The sequence below is a fragment of the Theropithecus gelada genome, chromosome 12 (genome assembly GCF_003255815.1).
Source record: "Theropithecus gelada isolate Dixy chromosome 12, Tgel_1.0, whole genome shotgun sequence".
Lineage (NCBI taxonomy): Eukaryota > Metazoa > Chordata > Mammalia > Primates > Cercopithecidae > Theropithecus > Theropithecus gelada.
This window is the reverse complement of record NC_037680.1, coordinates 13,195,571-13,212,475: the sequence shown is the minus strand read 5'-3', so window position 1 is coordinate 13,212,475 and position 16,905 is coordinate 13,195,571. Positions and strand designations below refer to the sequence as shown.

The 16,905-nt window shown below is 40.3% G+C and overlaps 1 protein-coding gene across 4 annotated transcripts in view; it reads right to left on the bottom strand.

Annotated features, from left to right (window-relative positions):
* The window catches only part of RAB3GAP1 (RAB3 GTPase activating protein catalytic subunit 1), a 109,761-nt gene that overhangs the window by 75,027 nt on the left and 17,829 nt on the right, over window positions 1–16,905 (bottom strand). The window lies entirely within an intron of this gene.

Below are 16,905 nucleotides of genomic sequence, written 5' to 3'. Positions count from 1 at the left end.
TATTATGCTTTAAGTTCTAGGATACACGTGCAGAACATGCAAGTTTGTTACATAGGTATACACGTGCCATAGCGGTTTGCTGCACCCATCAACCCGTCATCTACATTAGGTATTTCTCCTAATGCTATCCCTCCCCTGGCCCTTTCCTCCCCCAACAGGTCCCAGTGTGTGACGTTCCCCTCCCTGTGTCACATGTTCTCATTGTTCAACTCCCACTTATGAGTGAGAACATGCAGCGTTTGGTTTTCTGTTCCTGTGTTAGTTTGCTGAGAATGATGGTTTCCAGCTTCATCCATGTCCCTGCAAAGGACATGAACTCATCCTTTTTATGGCTGCATAGTATTCCATGGTATATATGTACCACATTTTCTTAATCCAGTCTATCATTGATGGACATTTGGGTTGGTTCCAAGTCTGTGCTATTGTGAACAGTGCTGCAATAAACATACGTGTGCCTGTGTCTTTATAGTATAATTATTTATAATCCTTTGGGTATAGACCCAGTAATGGGATTGCTTGGTCAAGGAAATAAGAGAGGACACAAACAAATGGAAAAACATTCCATGCTCATGGATGAGAAGAATCAATACTATGAAAATGGCCACACTGCCCAAAGTAATTTATAGATTCAATGCTATCCCCATCAAACTACCATTGGCTTTCTTCACAGAATTAGAAAAAACTAAATGTCATATGGAACCAAAAAAGCCCTCATATAGCCAAGACAATCCTAAGCAAAAAGAACAAAGCTGGAGATGTTGGGAGACCCCCTGAAACTATTGCTATGGAATAAAAGATGAAATGCTCCTGATTATTGTAAATACAAAATTGCATGCAGGATTGTGTAAAGACAATGCCAGCTTGGACTGCCAGAATGAGCCAACAGCACGTGATGTTCTTCCCCTGCAGAGAGCCTACGAATGGACGTGCAGTCAGGGACATTTCACATCACCAAGATTCCTATCCCAGAAAAGCAGATGTTCATAGCTCTGGGAATAGAATGTGACCCTTGTGGAGAGTCTATAAATGGACGCTTGAGGAGCGCCTATCCATATGGATAAGACAGGGCTATAAACGCCCTCACCTTGCCATGGATCTTCTAGGCCTCTTTAGGGTTAAGGCATACTCCCTTCTGAGAATTTCTGGTCTAACCGGTTGTCTAGCTTCATGTCCTGTTTCTATGGATTGTTTGTAACCAGCTTTTGCTGCAACTATTACTGCTGAATAATATCTTGCTAATCACAGGTTATGGAAAGACTGTGTTTCTGTTTGAAGGCTCTGTTAGAAATTACTGATGCACACACTATATTGTAAATTCTTATCTCTGTATATTGTACTTCTGCATACAGATGTTATGTTAAAGAATTACTTCATCCCCATGTGACCATCTCACCTCATAATCAAATGACCCTAAATCCCTCACTAACCTACCCTCCCCTCACTAAACTTAATAATAAATGCTGGTGTATCCAGTGCTTTGTTGGCACCGCGGGACCAGAAGGCAGTGACCCCCCTGGACCCAGCTTTCACTATCTTGTGTGTGTCTATTATTTCTTGACCTGCTGATCTGCCTGGGAACAAAGAAAGAGCCCTGTTCCATTACGGGATGCAGGCCAGATCCCACAATATGGAGGCATCACACTATCTGACTTCAAACTATACTACAAAGCTGCAGTAATCAAAACAGCATGGTACTGGTACCAAAACAGAAATATAGACCAAGGGAACAGAACAGAGGCCTCAGAAATAACAAGACACATTTACAACCATCTGATCTTTGATAAACCTGACAAAAACAAGCAATGGGGAAAGGATTCCCTTTTAATAAATGGTATTGGGAAAACTGGCTATCCATATGCAGAAAACTGAAAGTGGACCCCTTCCTTATACCTCATACAAAAATTAATTCAAGATGGATTAAAGACTTAAACGTAAGACCTAAAGCCATAGAAACCCTAGAAGAAAACCTAGGCAATACCATTTAGGACATAGGCATGGGCAAAGACTTCATGATTAAAACACCAAAAGCAATGGTAACAAATGGGATCTAATTACTAAAGAGCTTCTGCCAGCAAAAGAAACTATCATCAGAGTGAACAGGCAACCTACAGAATGGGAGAAAATTTTTGCAATCTATCCATCTGACAAAGGGGTAATGGATCCAGAATCTACAAATAAACAAATTTACAAGAAAAAAACAACCCCATCAAAAAGTGGGCGGAGAATTTATTTTTTTCTTTTTTTTGAGACCAAGGCTCGCTCTGTCACCCAGGCTGGAGTGCAGTGGTGTGATCACGGTTCACTGCAACCTCCGCCTCCTAGGTTTTTTTTTTTTTTTGAGACGGAGTTTCGCTCTGTCGCCCAGGCTGGAGTGCAGTGGCCAGATCTCAGCTCACTACAAGCTCCGCCTCCCGGGTTCACGCCATTCTCCTGCCTCAGCCTCCCAAGTAGCTGGGACCACAGGCGCCCACCACCTTGCCCGGCTAGTTTTTTTGTACTTTTTAGTAGAGACGGGGTTTCACCATATTAACCAGGATGGTCTCGATCTCCTGACCTCGTGATCCGCCCGTCTCGGCCTCCCAAAGTGCTGGGATTACAGGCTTGAGCCACCGCGCCCGGCTCCGCCTCCTAGGTTTAAGCGATTCTCCTGCATCAGTCTCCCGTGTTGTTTGGATTGCAGGTATGCACCACCATGCCTGGCTAATTTTTGTATTTTTAGTAGAGACCAGGTTTCACTATGTTGGCCAGGCTGGTCTTGAACTCCTGACCTCAAGTTATCTGCCCACCTCAGCCTCCCAAAGTGGTGGGATTACAGGCATGAGCCACTACATCTGGCCAAAAATCATAATTTTTATGTGTGGGGTGGGTTTCTTTACCATGAGGTTGACCTGTGTTAAATCAAGGCATCAATGGCCTATACAAAAGGCTCAAGAGCCAGTAAGTAATATGGTAATGTACATAAGAGTTTGTTATGCTAGAAGAAATGTCCAATATAAAGCAGTGATAGCTAAAACGAGGTAAAAGAAAGTCCAGAAAAGGAGAGAGAAATTCCTTTTTCAAGTTTGCAGTAAATCTAAAATACTCTTTTTAAATGATACAGTGATACTGTCTGACCCTAATTCTGGATTCTGGTACTATTGTCAACCTTACTGACATCTATCTAGAGGAAGATTTGATTGTATTCAATAAGCGACAAGGCAACCAAGTTCTGTCTCCAAAACAGACTCAACTGATAAACAACACTCTAACATCCCATATTCAATTCCATCAGGATATAGTCATTTGATACCAAATTCCAGTATGGTGAATTTTTAAATCATCATGTTCAGCAAAAAAGTTAGATATGAAGAGTGATACTGTATGAGTCTAGCTATAAAAAGCTTAAGAACAGGAAAAACTAAAATATACAGTGAAAGAAGTCAAAACTGTGATTACCTCTGGGATTAAAAAACAAGCAATCTTTCTGGGATAATGAAAATGTTCTATATTTTTATATGAATGGTGGTAACATGGGTATATACATTTGTTAAAACAATTACATACATGAGCTCTGTAAACTTTGCTGTGTATAAATCATAACCCAACAAATTTAAAAAATCAATAAAATATCCCTTAAAAATGAGATAAAGAAGTGGAAAAATAACTTCTGAGGAAAATGTGAGCGTTGGTGAGAGGAAGATGCTCTTTTTCCAAAAGAAAAGACAGTAATGGCAATTATGTAACAACAGCATGCTACTAATCATCATAATTTGGCACCAACAATCCTTTCCATTTATCTTTCTACCTACTCAATAAACATTAGGTAACTAAGATAGAGTCTAAGTCATAACTTTGGAGGGCCAAAGACCTCAGTAAGATAAAGATCACTGCCTTAGTTAACCCCTTCACAATATGTTTCCTGGACTGTTTTAATAGCCTTCCATCCTTCTACGTCGTTATCTTCCTAAAATACAAATATGCTATTTTTCCTCCTCCACTTAAAATTATTCAACAACTTTCCATAATCAATAATAGTGACCTCTATCAGTAAAAATCTAATTATACACCTCCATATATTTATTTCCAATTATGTATTATAGTATTACACATATTGTATAAAAACAAAAAAACTGACATAAAAAGGATATAAAAATGTAACATAATTAGAAGTTATAATACACAAATATTTCAACATGAGCACATTGGTGGAAATACAAAGCTTACAGATCTGACCCTATTCCTTTCCAGTTTTACCCCCACATCAACCTTCCATCTTCCTTGTATTACAACTATGCCTAACAACTTGTTTTTCCCCAGAGGCATGCTTTCTTCATAAACCTGTGCGTAGGCTATTCCTACTGCTCTTCTCTGCTTCATTCTTTTAGTATACTTTTAGCTCATTCTTCAAAACTCAACCTAAATATTAATTCCTATTGAAAATCTGCCTTTGATTATTTTCAAGCAGTTATTATTTCTTAGCATCTTGTTCAAACACAAGAACAATACCTTATTCTAATTGCTTATTTATACGTCTATTTCTCCACTAGATTGTGAAAAGCAAAGACTATTGTTCTACTCATATTTGCAGCCCAGTACTTAACAGTACCTACATGCTTAATATGTATTTGGGGAATTACCTTTGTTCAGTATTAATAATAACCCCTACAACTTCCAAAGGTACTAGAAAATATTTCCTAACCAGTAACGTACTGGATATCCATATATTTGAGTAATATATACACTGTGATCTAACAAGTTGAAATAGCACACAACCCCATCATGTCTTGAACTGCTGCAACAACTAGATATCCACATGCAAAAGAACAAAGTTGGATCCTAGTCTTACTCTAGACTTCAAAATTAACTAAAAATGGATTGCAGATCTAAATGTAAGAGCTAAAACTATAGATGCCATCAAGAAAGTAAAAGGATGACTCACAATGATACATGCTGCAACATAGAGAATGGGAGAAGATGTCTGCAAATTATGTACCCCATAGGGACTTGTATCCAGAATATATAAAGAACTCTTACAATTGGATAAGGAGAAGACAACCCAATTTTATTACTGTTTTTATTTTCTGAGGCGTTTCACTCTTGTTGCCTAGGTTGGAGTGCAATGGAGTGATCTCGGCTCATTGCAATCTCTGCCTCCTGGGTTCAAGTGATTCTCCTGCCTCAGCCTCCCAAGTAGCTGGGATTACAGGCATGCACCACGACATTTGGCTGTTTTATTTTTAGTAGAGACAGGGTTTCACCATGTTGGTCAGGCTAGCCTCAAACTCCTGACCTCAGATGATCCACCGCCTTGGCCTCCCAAAGTGCTGGGATTACAGGAATGAGCCACCGCACCTGGCCGACAACCAAAATTTAAAATGGGCAAAGGACCTGAAAAGACATTTCTCTAAAAAAGGTATACAAACAGCCAATAAAAACATCAAAAGATGTTCAACATCATCAGCCATTAGGGAAATGCAAATCAAAACCACAATGAGATACTACTTCATATCTACTAGGATGGCTATAATTTAAAAAAAAACAAGAACAAAAACAAACAACAGTGTTGGACACAGTGGCTGACACCTATAACGCCAGCACTTTGAGAGGCTGAGGCAGGAGGACTGCTTGAGGCCAACAGTTTAAGACCAGCCTGAGAAACAATGAGACCCCATCCCCAAACGAAAAAAAAAATTTTTTTTGAGTGTGCTGGTACATGCCTATAGTCCTACCTACTTGGAAGGATGAGGCAGGAGGATCACTTGACACCCAGGAGTTTGAGATTACAGTGAACTATGATTGTGGCACTGCAATCCAGCCTGGGCAAATAGAGTAAGACCTTGCCTCTAAAAAATAAAAATAAAAATAAAAATTTTTCTCAGGAGTCCTATACATGGCTGGTAGAAATGTAAAATCAAAGAGCCACTCTGGAAAACAGTCTGGCAGGTCCTCAAAAGGTTAAAAATAAACATAAGATCCAGAAACTCTACTCCTAGATATACAGCCAAAAGAAATAAAAACATACGTCCACCCAAAAACTTAATGCTATAAATGCTCACAGCATTACTCACAATAACCAAAAGGTGGAAACAACTCAAATTCCCATCAATAGGCAAAGATAAATGTGGTATATCCCTAAAATGGAATATTATTCAGCAATGAAAACAATCAGCCCTCCACATCTGCAGATTCCATATCCCTAGATTCAACCAACTATGGGCTGAAAATATTCAGAAAAAAACCCATCAATACAACAATTTAAAATAATATATATGTATTTTTAAAAATACAGTATAACTACTACTTATACAGCATTTACATTGTACTAGGTATTATATGTAATCTAGAGAGGATTTAATGTGTGGGATAATGTGTGTAGGCCATCTGCTAATATGCCATTTTATATAAGGGACTTGAGCATCCAGGAATTTTGGTATCCACAACAGGCATAGGGGAATGGTGTCTTGGAACCAGTCCCCCCAAGGATACCAAGGGATGACTACACTGATAAATGGCACAATATGACAAACCTGGAAAACATTATGCCAGGTGAAAGAAGCCAGTTACAAAAGTGTACATATTGGCCAGGCATGGTGGCTCACGTCTGTAATTCCAGCACTTTGGGAGGCCGAGGCGGGTGGATCACCTGAGGTCAGGTGATCATGACAATTTGAGATTAATAAATAGTTTCTAACCATTGAACAAAAACAACCCAGTCATCTAGATACATTCCACTCCATACAGGTGGCCTGGCTGGCCTTCAGCCTGGATCAAGATCATCCCACTAAAAGCACAAAAGCACAGAAAGGAATGATATCAAGGCTCAGTCCATTAGCCCTTTTGTATGCAACTTTTGACTTTCATTCCACAAGGGAAATTCAGAAACAAAGGGGAACTTGAGATAGTCCTTCTTCAGTTACCAAGAACCACAATTCATCCAGACAACATTCAACTACCTAAGAACTGTCATAGGGAGAGATCCTGAGCAAAGGGGACACAGCCAACTGTTAAGTGAAAAACCAGACGAAATATAAGAAGAAATCCTCAGGGAAAAGAATCAGCCAGGTATTGATTCACGTAGGCATGAGGTACATTGGTTAACACAAATAAGCCTTCTTTAAAGGAAACAAGTACCCTTTAGCATCATCTCAGGCACTCAGATCTAATAGGCACTTGGGCCTACCTTAGCAGTCAAAATTTATACTCCTTTCTGAGCCAGCCTGGCTTCATTTTAAGCCTGTGTATTTTATTTCCTGATCTGACCTTCTCCTCTGTATATATGATCTTCTCATCTGCTCATAAATACGTATCACATTTACGTATATCCACCAAGGATTTTAATTACTCCAATTGCATATACTTGAAGTTCATTATAAGTATTTTTTTTAAGTAAAAGCAGACTGTACAAATTAATTTCCTGCTCTTCAGGATAGGATACTCACATCTCTAAGTACCTACTAAGCCAGATAATTCATGTATTTGTGTGCCTGTGCATACATAAAATCTTTTAACACTGAAATTAAACTTACATGAGGTTAAGGATTAACCTCATTCTATGGATGAGAAAAGGTTAAGAGACTGAAAAACCTGTCCCAGGTTACCAAACTATTAAGTGGTAAACTGATTTGTCGTATCATTTACCAGTAGCGTAAGTGGACATGATTAAGGACATAACTAAGGACATGATTGGATAAATGCCAGATGAGTAAGCCATCAGTAGATTTGTGAAGAAAATTGGATCCCTGTTAGCCTTTAGGTAAGGTAAAACTGATAAGAACAGATGAGGATTTGGGGCAGGAAATTGAACTGCGAATTTAGGAAACAACCCAGCTCAGCTAAAGTTCCCTATCGGGGAGTAGAGAAAAAAGGTGGAGAAATTAGGGACCTGACCATGGAAGCCTATGAATATCAGTCCTAGTTCAGACTACCCTGTAGGCAATGGAAAGCCATTGAAGGCTTCTGTGAAGGATCATAATATAATGACAGCATTAGTTCAGGAGAAGTCATCTGAACACACTGGAAGGAGAAAAACAAATGAGAAAGAGAAGGTAAGGAAGGGGAAAGCATGGAGAAGTAATAAAGACAATCAGAAAGTAGTATAGAGGCCAGGTGTGGTGACTTAGGCCTGTAATTGCAGCACTTTGGGAGGCCAAGATGGGAGGATCACTGGAGCCCAGGAGTTCAAGACCATCCTGGACAACACAGTGAAACCACATTTCTGGCTGGGCACAGTGGCTCACGCCTGTAATCCCAGCACTGTGGGAGGCTGAGGCGGGCGGATCACAAGATCAAGAAATCGATACCATTCTGGCCAACATGGTGAAACCCCGTCTCTACTAAAAAATTTTTAAAAAATTAGCCAGGCGTGGTGGCACGTGCCTGTAATCCCAGCTACTCAGGAGGCTGAGGCAGGAGAATTGCTTGAACCTGGGAGGTAGAGGTTGCAGTGAGCCAAGATCGTGCCACTGCACTCCAGCCTGGGCGACAGAGCGAGACTCCATCTTAAAAAAAAAAAAAAAGAAACCACATTTCTACAAAAAATAAAAAAATCAGTGAGGTGTGTTGGCACATGCCTGTGGTCCCAGCTACTCTAGAGGCTGAGGCAGAGGATCACTTGATCCCAGGAGGTCAAGGCTGCACTCCAGCCTGGGCAACACAGCAACACTGTGTCTCAAGAAAAGAAAAGAAGAGGGAGAGGGAGAGGGAGAGGAAGGAGGGGAGGGGAGAAGGGAAGGGAAGAGATAGGGAAGGCAAAAGAAAGGGAGGGAAGGGAAGTATTAATATAGCCCAGTGACTGCAGAGGAAAATAATGGGAGGGTATTTGTCCTACCAGAATGTATAATAAATTTATAGTAATTAAAAAATAAAATGATATTTACATAGGAATAAACATTATTCAGAATCCAGAAACCGATCCAAATACATATGGGAACTCAGTACATAATAAAGGGAACATATTCAATGGGACAGTTTGGAAAAGTTGGCTATCCAATAGCAAAACAAAAAAAGTCTCATTTCACTCACAAAAAGTAATTCTAAGTAGAATATCTAAATGTTAAAAGAAAAAATCTTTCTTTAGAAGATAAGTACTAAAAAATAGAGAAGTATAAATTTATCAGAGTAAGGTCAAGAGACCCTTTCTACATACAGGATGAAATCCAGAAGTCATAAAGAACCTAACTACTTAAAAATATAAACTCTTACCTTACATTACACATAAAAATCAAAATGGATCAAAGGTCTAAACATAAGAGCTAACAACTATAAATCTCTTAGAAGTAAACAGGGGAAATCCTTCATAACACTTGAATTTGCAATTATTTACTGAACAGGACACTAAACGCACAGGCAACAAAAGAAAAAATAAAATGAATTTCATCAAAATTAAAAACTTTTGTGCATCAAAGTATACTATCAACAGAGTGAAAAGGCAACGCATGAATGGGAGAAAATATTTGCAAGTCATATATCACATAACAGATTAATATCTAGAATACATAAAGAACTCTTACAACTTGACAACAAAAGAAATAATCCAATTGTAAAAATAGGCAAAGGACTTCAATAAACATTTCTCCCAAGAACGTAGACAAATAGGCAATAAGAACAGGAAAAGATGCTCAATATCCCTAATTATTGGGGAAATGCAAATCAAAACCACAACCACTTCATACTCATTAGAATGATTATCATTTTTTTCAAAAAAAAAAAAAAAAAAAGCACCAGGAAATAACAGTGTAGAAATTGAGACCTTAGGCATTGCTGGTGAGAATGTAAACTGCTACAGCCACTGTGGAAACGACGTGATGGTTCCTCAAAAAATTAAACAAAGAATTACTATAGGACCCAACAATTCCACTTCTGATTGCATACCCAAAAGACACCAGCAGTTTCTTGTTTTTTTTTTTTGTAGAGATAGGGTCTCGCCATCTCTATAGGTTATGTTGCCCAGGCTGGTCTCAAACTCCTGGCCTCAAGCAATCTTCCTGTCTAGGCCTCCCAAAATGCTGGGATTATAGGCATGAGCCACCATGCCCAGGCTACACAAAGGAACTGAAAGCAAGTAGAACAGATACTTGTATAACACATGTTCACAGTAGCATTATTCACAATAGTCTCAAGGTAGAAGCAACAGATGACAGATGAATGAATGGATTTTGTTGTTGTTGTTGTCGTTGTTGTTGTTGTTGAGATGGAGTGTTGCTCTGTCACCCAGGCTGGAGTGGTGCAGTGGCTCAATCTCATATCACTGTAACCTCCACCTCCCAGGTTCAAGTGATTCTCCTGTCTCAGCCTCCTCAGTAGCTGGGACCACAGGCGTGCGCCACAATGCCTGGCTAATTTTTTTATTTTTAGTAGAGATGTGGTTTCACCATGTTGGCCAGCTGATCTCAAACTCCTGACCTCAGGTGATCCACCCGCCTTGGCCTCCCAAAGTGCTGTGATTATAGGTGTGGGCCACCATGCCTGGCCAATGAATGGATTTTAAAATATGGTATATACATATAATGGAATATTATTCAGCCTTCAAAAGGAATGAAATTCTGACACATGCTACAACATGAATGAACCTTGAAGATATTACTTCATGTTTCATGTTAAGTGAAACATGTCAGACACAAAAGGACAAATATCGTATGATGCCTCTTATGTGAGGCTATTATTGTTTAATGGGTAGAGTTTGTTTGGGATGATAAAATTGTTCTAAATATGGATGATGGTAATAATTGCACAACAATGTGAATATATTTAATGCTACTGAACTAAACATCTAAAAATGGTAAATTTTATATATTTTGCCATAGTAAAAATACATATAAACTCTTGTGAAGCATAAGACATTCAAATTAAAAGCAAAATGACAGACGAGGGAAAATATCTGCAACCCAGAGAGTCAGCATTCATAAAAATATAAAAGCCCTTGCACAATCCAATGAGACAGCAGAAAATTGGTTAGTGTATCTAACATGCCATCAAAAAGGAAATTCTAATATCTAATAAACACTAACGAATGCTCAATCTCACGAGTGCTCAGGAAAATATAAATAAAAATGAGATAGTTTTAGTCTGTTATATTAGCAAAAATATAATGAAAATAAACAGTGTGGACGGAGTGAGGATATGGGTGCTTTCATATACCATATGTGGAAAAACTACAAATGCAGTCAACTATTTTGGCAGAAAACATGGCTGTATTTATCAAAAATAAGAATCATGTTCTCTTTGACCGAGTAATTCCACTTTCAGAAATCTGTTACAGAAGGCCGGACGCGGTGGCTCATGCCTGTAATCCCAGCACTTTAGGAGGCTGAGGCGGGTAGATCAGGAGGTCAGGAGATCGAGACATCCTGGCTAACATGGTGAAACCCTGTCTCTATTTAAAATACAAAAAATTAGCTGGGCGTGGTGGCACATGCCTGTAGTACCAGCTACTCGGGAGGCTGAGGCAGGAGAATCACTTGAACCCAGGAGGCAGAGGTTGTAGTGAGCCGAGATTGTGCCACTGCACTCCAGCCTGGCAACAGAATGAGACCCCGTCTCAAAAAAAAAAAAAAAATTCTGTTACAGAAATATTCATACAAATATGCAAGAGTAGTATTCACAAGGAGGAGGAGATTGGTGGGCTCAAATGAAAATGTCTACAGAGACTGACACTCCGTGACCACACAATGAAATAAAAAAAGTTTTTGATCCTATGAATCCCACGAATTTTAGTTCCTCACTCTCAAATGAGTAGCTAGAGATCATCAGATATTTGAGGAAAAACCCCATATGAAGGAAACAGTAATCCCCCAACAAGAAAAAGACAAATATGCAAGAGTATGTAGAACAATGCTTACCACCACAGTACCTTAACTGCAAAAACTGCAAAGTAAATATTCTTCAATAGGAATATGTATAAACCCATCATGATAATCATACAACAGACTACAATGCAAGCATTAAAGTAACAAGAGATGTTTATGTCCTATCTTGCAAACACGCCAAGATACAGTTTTAAAAAAGAAGATAACTGTAATAAAAAGTGATTGATCTTTTTTTCAAGGTATAATGTATGCACATGGAACTGTTAAAAGTTGTTCTGAAAAGTAGATGGAGAAGTGAGGAGGAGGGGACTATCACTTTTTTATACATATGCATCATTTGGTGTGGTTACATTATTTTTATAATTAAAGGTCTCTAAAATTTTTTAATGAAAGAATTTGCTACTCAAAAAGTAGAAAAGAACAAGGGAAACAATGGGGACTGGTTCCATAGGACAGTCTTCTAGGCCCCTAGACAGATGCCTTGCCCTAAAATATTTCCCCATATAATTTTAAAGTGTTGACTTAACTTTTCTTACATTTTTCTGAAATTCCAGAAGCATTTTTTTTAAACGTTAAAAACTTGAGGACTAAATGATGCAAAGTGTGGAGTCCTGATTAGTAAGCAACAAGGAAGGGTTCCTGGGGGGGGAGAAAAATTGTTCCAAGAGACAACTAATCACAAACAACCTGCTGGCACAACATTCTGTTCCCAAATACCTCACCCGTACATGGCTCCTTTGTCATGACCCTACAAAACTTCCCTCCACGGCCAGGCGCGGTGGCTCACGCCTGTAATCCTAGCACTTTGGGGGGCTGAGGCGGGCGGATCACTAGGTCAGGAGATCGAGACCATCCTGGCAAACATGGTGAAACCCCGTCTCTACTAAAAATACAAATATTAGCCGGGCGTGGTGGCAGGCACCTGTACTCCCAGCTACTCGGGAGGCTGAGGCAGGAGAATGGCATGAACCTGGGGGGGCGGGCGGAGCTTGCAGTGAGTGGACATCACGCCACTGCACTCCAGCCTGGGCGACAAAGCAAGACTCTGTCTCACAAAAACAAAACAAAAACAAAAACAAAAACAAAACAAAAACTTCCCTCCAGCTCCTGCCCCTTAGTAGACAGCCCCTTCTCTGCTGTGCTGCCAGTATCATATCTTCATACTTTCTCTAATACATACTTCCTCTAAATATATCTACGTACTTTCTCTAAATCTGCCTGTCTTTACCTACAACTGTCTTGGTAAATCCTTTACTGTCCAAGACACTGGCCCCAGCCAGTGGCACCTGCAACATTTTGGTGGCCCTTCTGGGGAGTGCTTGGGGACTGCTTGGGGAGCTCTCTCTTACTGTCTGCATTTCCTCTCCTCCAACTCCAGTATCTTGATGGACAGTGCCCAAGCCTGGAGACAACTGAAGGTTCCTGGCCAGGGCCAGTAAAAAGATGTCTGACTCGCTACCCAATTGGGTAAGAATTCAAAGTTTGCTTTCCTTTTTAGTCTTCTGGCAGACAAAGTCTAGTATTCCTCCGGCAATGAACAACAGCTGGCCAGGGCCACTCCCTGGTGTAGCCTGAAGGCTAGGGCCTGAACAGATTTGGCTGCCTTACCCAGAAAGGATAGGAGAGAGCCTATCCTTTCTGGTCAAAAGTCCCCAAACCCTAAGTTCGGCATAACTGGCAGCAGAAGCTCGACCAGGGCTAACCTATACACATTTGGCGGAACTCAGATATCCTCTTTCTCACTCTCCCACATAAGGCAGCCAATCCTCCTGCTCTAGATATCTTAAGCCAGGTAATCCCAAACAGCACCAGGACAGTGAGTCTTCCCTCAACCCTTTCCCCTCCTACCTGGATTGAGCACCCAGCGCAATTTGTACCTAGACTAACCTGGGGTCTCTCACCTAGTGTTCATCCAGTGTAAGGCCCTAGTGCCAGGAGATCCCTGCCAGTAGGTGGAATGCCCCTTTGGAAAGTGCATCGAGAAGTCCCTCAGCAATGTGAGTGGATCCCTTATCCCTTGGTGGGATGCCCTGGGAGAAACTGCAGTTTGCATCCCCAGCAGACATTTTTTACAGTCCCATCATGGGACAAAGCCCCTCAGTTCCCTCACACTCACCCCTGGGCTATATTTTAAAGCACTGGGATAAATTTAACCCTCAGACTCTCAAAAAGAAATGTCTAATTTTCTTTTAGCATGACTGCTATGCAAGAAATTCTCAAATTAACCTCCTCAGTCTTTTATAACTGAGAGTAGAATGAGGAGGACAGGGCTAAAGAGAAAGAAAAACACAGGAACACGAGTCAGGCTCAATTGCTGGCTGCTTTATAAGCCCCCAGCCTCCTCCAGGTTTCCCTAAGGACACTCCTCCAGGTAACTGCCACCGGTGCAGAAGGCCAGGCCACTAGAAGGCAAACTGCCCCAATGAGATACATGGGAAAGAACCCTGTACAGTTTGTCCCTCTGTCACATGCTCAGTCATTAAAAACAGGACTGCCTGAGGGCCAAAGGGCCCCAGGACAATCCCAAACACTTATGGCCTTGAGCTGAGGGGTCTCTCTGCTCTACCTGCCTTCCAAATCAGACATTGGCATCAACAAAACAAAGCCAAGGGTAACTCTGTAGGATGCAAATGAAATTATAAATTTCCCTTTTGGGTTCAAGAGCTGCCTACTCTGTACTAATCTCCTTTCCTGAGCAACATTCCTCCAAATTCTGTTGGGTAATGGGGGCAAATGCACTTCCTCTCTCCATCCAAAAGAAAAAAATCACACCCCTTTATATTACTTGAGGGACCAATTACCATTCTCCCACCAGTCTTGGGTAATGTCTAAATATTCCACACCCCTTTGGGGCAAAAATATACTTTCCAAGATGGGTGTCTGCTTAATATTTACCCAATCTCTGAATTAATCTTTCCCTCTAATAGCCCTATTTCTCCCGGGAAAGCTACCTAAATCTTTAACCAATAACTTCAACCTAGATAGTCCTACCCCTGGGCTTAAAGATAGCCCACATTTACTCAGATAGACCCTAGCAGGAAACCTAACTGGGCAATCTCTTGAAAGGGGATAACTTCTACAGTATGTAGACAACTTCCCTATCTGCTCCCCTTCACAGGCTCACACAGCAATAGGTAATACAAACCATAACTCACTAACAGAAGAAAAATAATTTCTGCCTAATTAAAGGTTATAATGGTAAAGAGGTATTGTTGGTAAGGAAGGTTATAAAAAAGTATTTTATATGAGAAAGAATCTTGTATGGTAATTTCTTGTCTTAAAGTAAAATAACTGGTTGTTTAAAAATAAGAGATGTTCAGGACAAGTCCAAAAAAGTCCAAGCATATAATAGATGGTCTACGTAAGTCACAAGAAAATCGTGACAGGAAATTTATAAAAAGAATATTGTATATAATTAAAGCATAATAGTCTCTCTAAAATTCGTTCCCTATGTTGCGTCTAATTAAATTCAAACACTTTTTCATCAAGTTTGACTTCCAGGTTACCCAAATGGGCTTCCAATAAGGACAAAAAGACACATTGCAAAAGGTTTTTTCCCTTTTTGATACCTGGCTTAAAAAACAAAACTTTCTCTTCTAGAATTCTACAGTTTCACCTACAAATGACACTGCAAACGGGATATCAGTCTCTCCCCAAAGATGCCTGCTACCTTTATGAATCTTCCCTGGATTCAGTTGAATGCTAGTTATGTCTTAACGTGCTCCCCTTCTCTGATAAGCCCTGCCTCCAACAAGATCCAATATCTGGCTGAGCACCATGGCTCACGCCTATAATCCCAGAACTTTGGGAGGCTGAGGTAGGAGGATCACTTGAGGTCAGGAGTTTGAGACTAGCCTGGTCAACATGGTGAAACCCCATCTCTACTAATACAAAAAAGTAGCCAGGCATGGTGATGTGCACCTGTGGTCACAGCTACTTGGGAGGCTGAAGCATGAGAACTGCTTGAACCCTAGAGGTGGAGATTGCAATGGGCCAAGATCATGCTACCAGATTTCAGCCTGGGCGATAAAGTGAGACTCATCTAAAAAAAAAAGAAAGAAAGAAAGAAAGAAAGAAAAAAAGATCCAATGCAATATTCTAAGTCCCACAATCCAGGACAATGACCCACAGAGTCTCCTGACAGACCAACAGCCAACGGCAGGGCCAGTGCCATACCCACGGTTAGCAGGATGCGGTTGGGAGATGAGACCTCCACCCCCAATGTCAGAGACTTGTCATTGTTGTTCTGCTGGGGGGGAATGTGGAATCCTGATAGGTAAGCAACAATAAGGAAGGCGAGCACGTAGCCCCAGGAACATAACCTCATCCTGCACTTAGCCCCCTCCAGCCCCTTCCTCTTTACAGACAGCCCCTTCTCTGCTGTGCTGCACCTTGCACCCTTGCAACGTATCTTTGTATCTTCATACTTTCTCTAATAAACCTTCCTTTTTTTAAAAAAACCTACGACTGTTTTGGTAAATTATGTTACTACCTGCAACACCAGCCCCAGCCACTTGCACCCACAACAGAAAGGAATTCAAAGATAGGAGCCTAAAAGAAGTTTCTCTGAATATTTTAGTAAAATACGAAACCAAACTAATCCATTCAAATATTCAAATATTTTATTCATCCATTCAAATATTTTAAATAAATTAATAAAACTGCTTCCCACTGATTAGGATTAGCATAGTACTTTGGACACGGGATGAAGATGGGGGTAGAGACTGGAAGCAAAGGAAAAAAGTGGGTAATTTTGGAGCATTTAAGGGCCAGTAAAATGAGGCTCTGGACCTCAAGGCCAGGATACTAGGATTATGAAAATGGGTAAGAAGGTAGAAGGGTATCAAGGACAAATTTCACCAACTTAAAAACTACCAGATCTGTATGTGAGTAAACTGTGACTTCCACACAAACCTGTAGTCTCTATCATACAAACTGTCCCAAAAGTACATGTTCAAGTAAGCCTGTGTATATATATTGTCAAAATGAAACATATTAATTTTTAAAATAAATATATACCAAAATATTTTTAAACATTAGCTTTTATTTAACCTTTTTGGGGTCATGGGCTTCTCTGAGTATCTGACAAAAGTTGTGGACCATCTCCCAAGAAAATTCACAT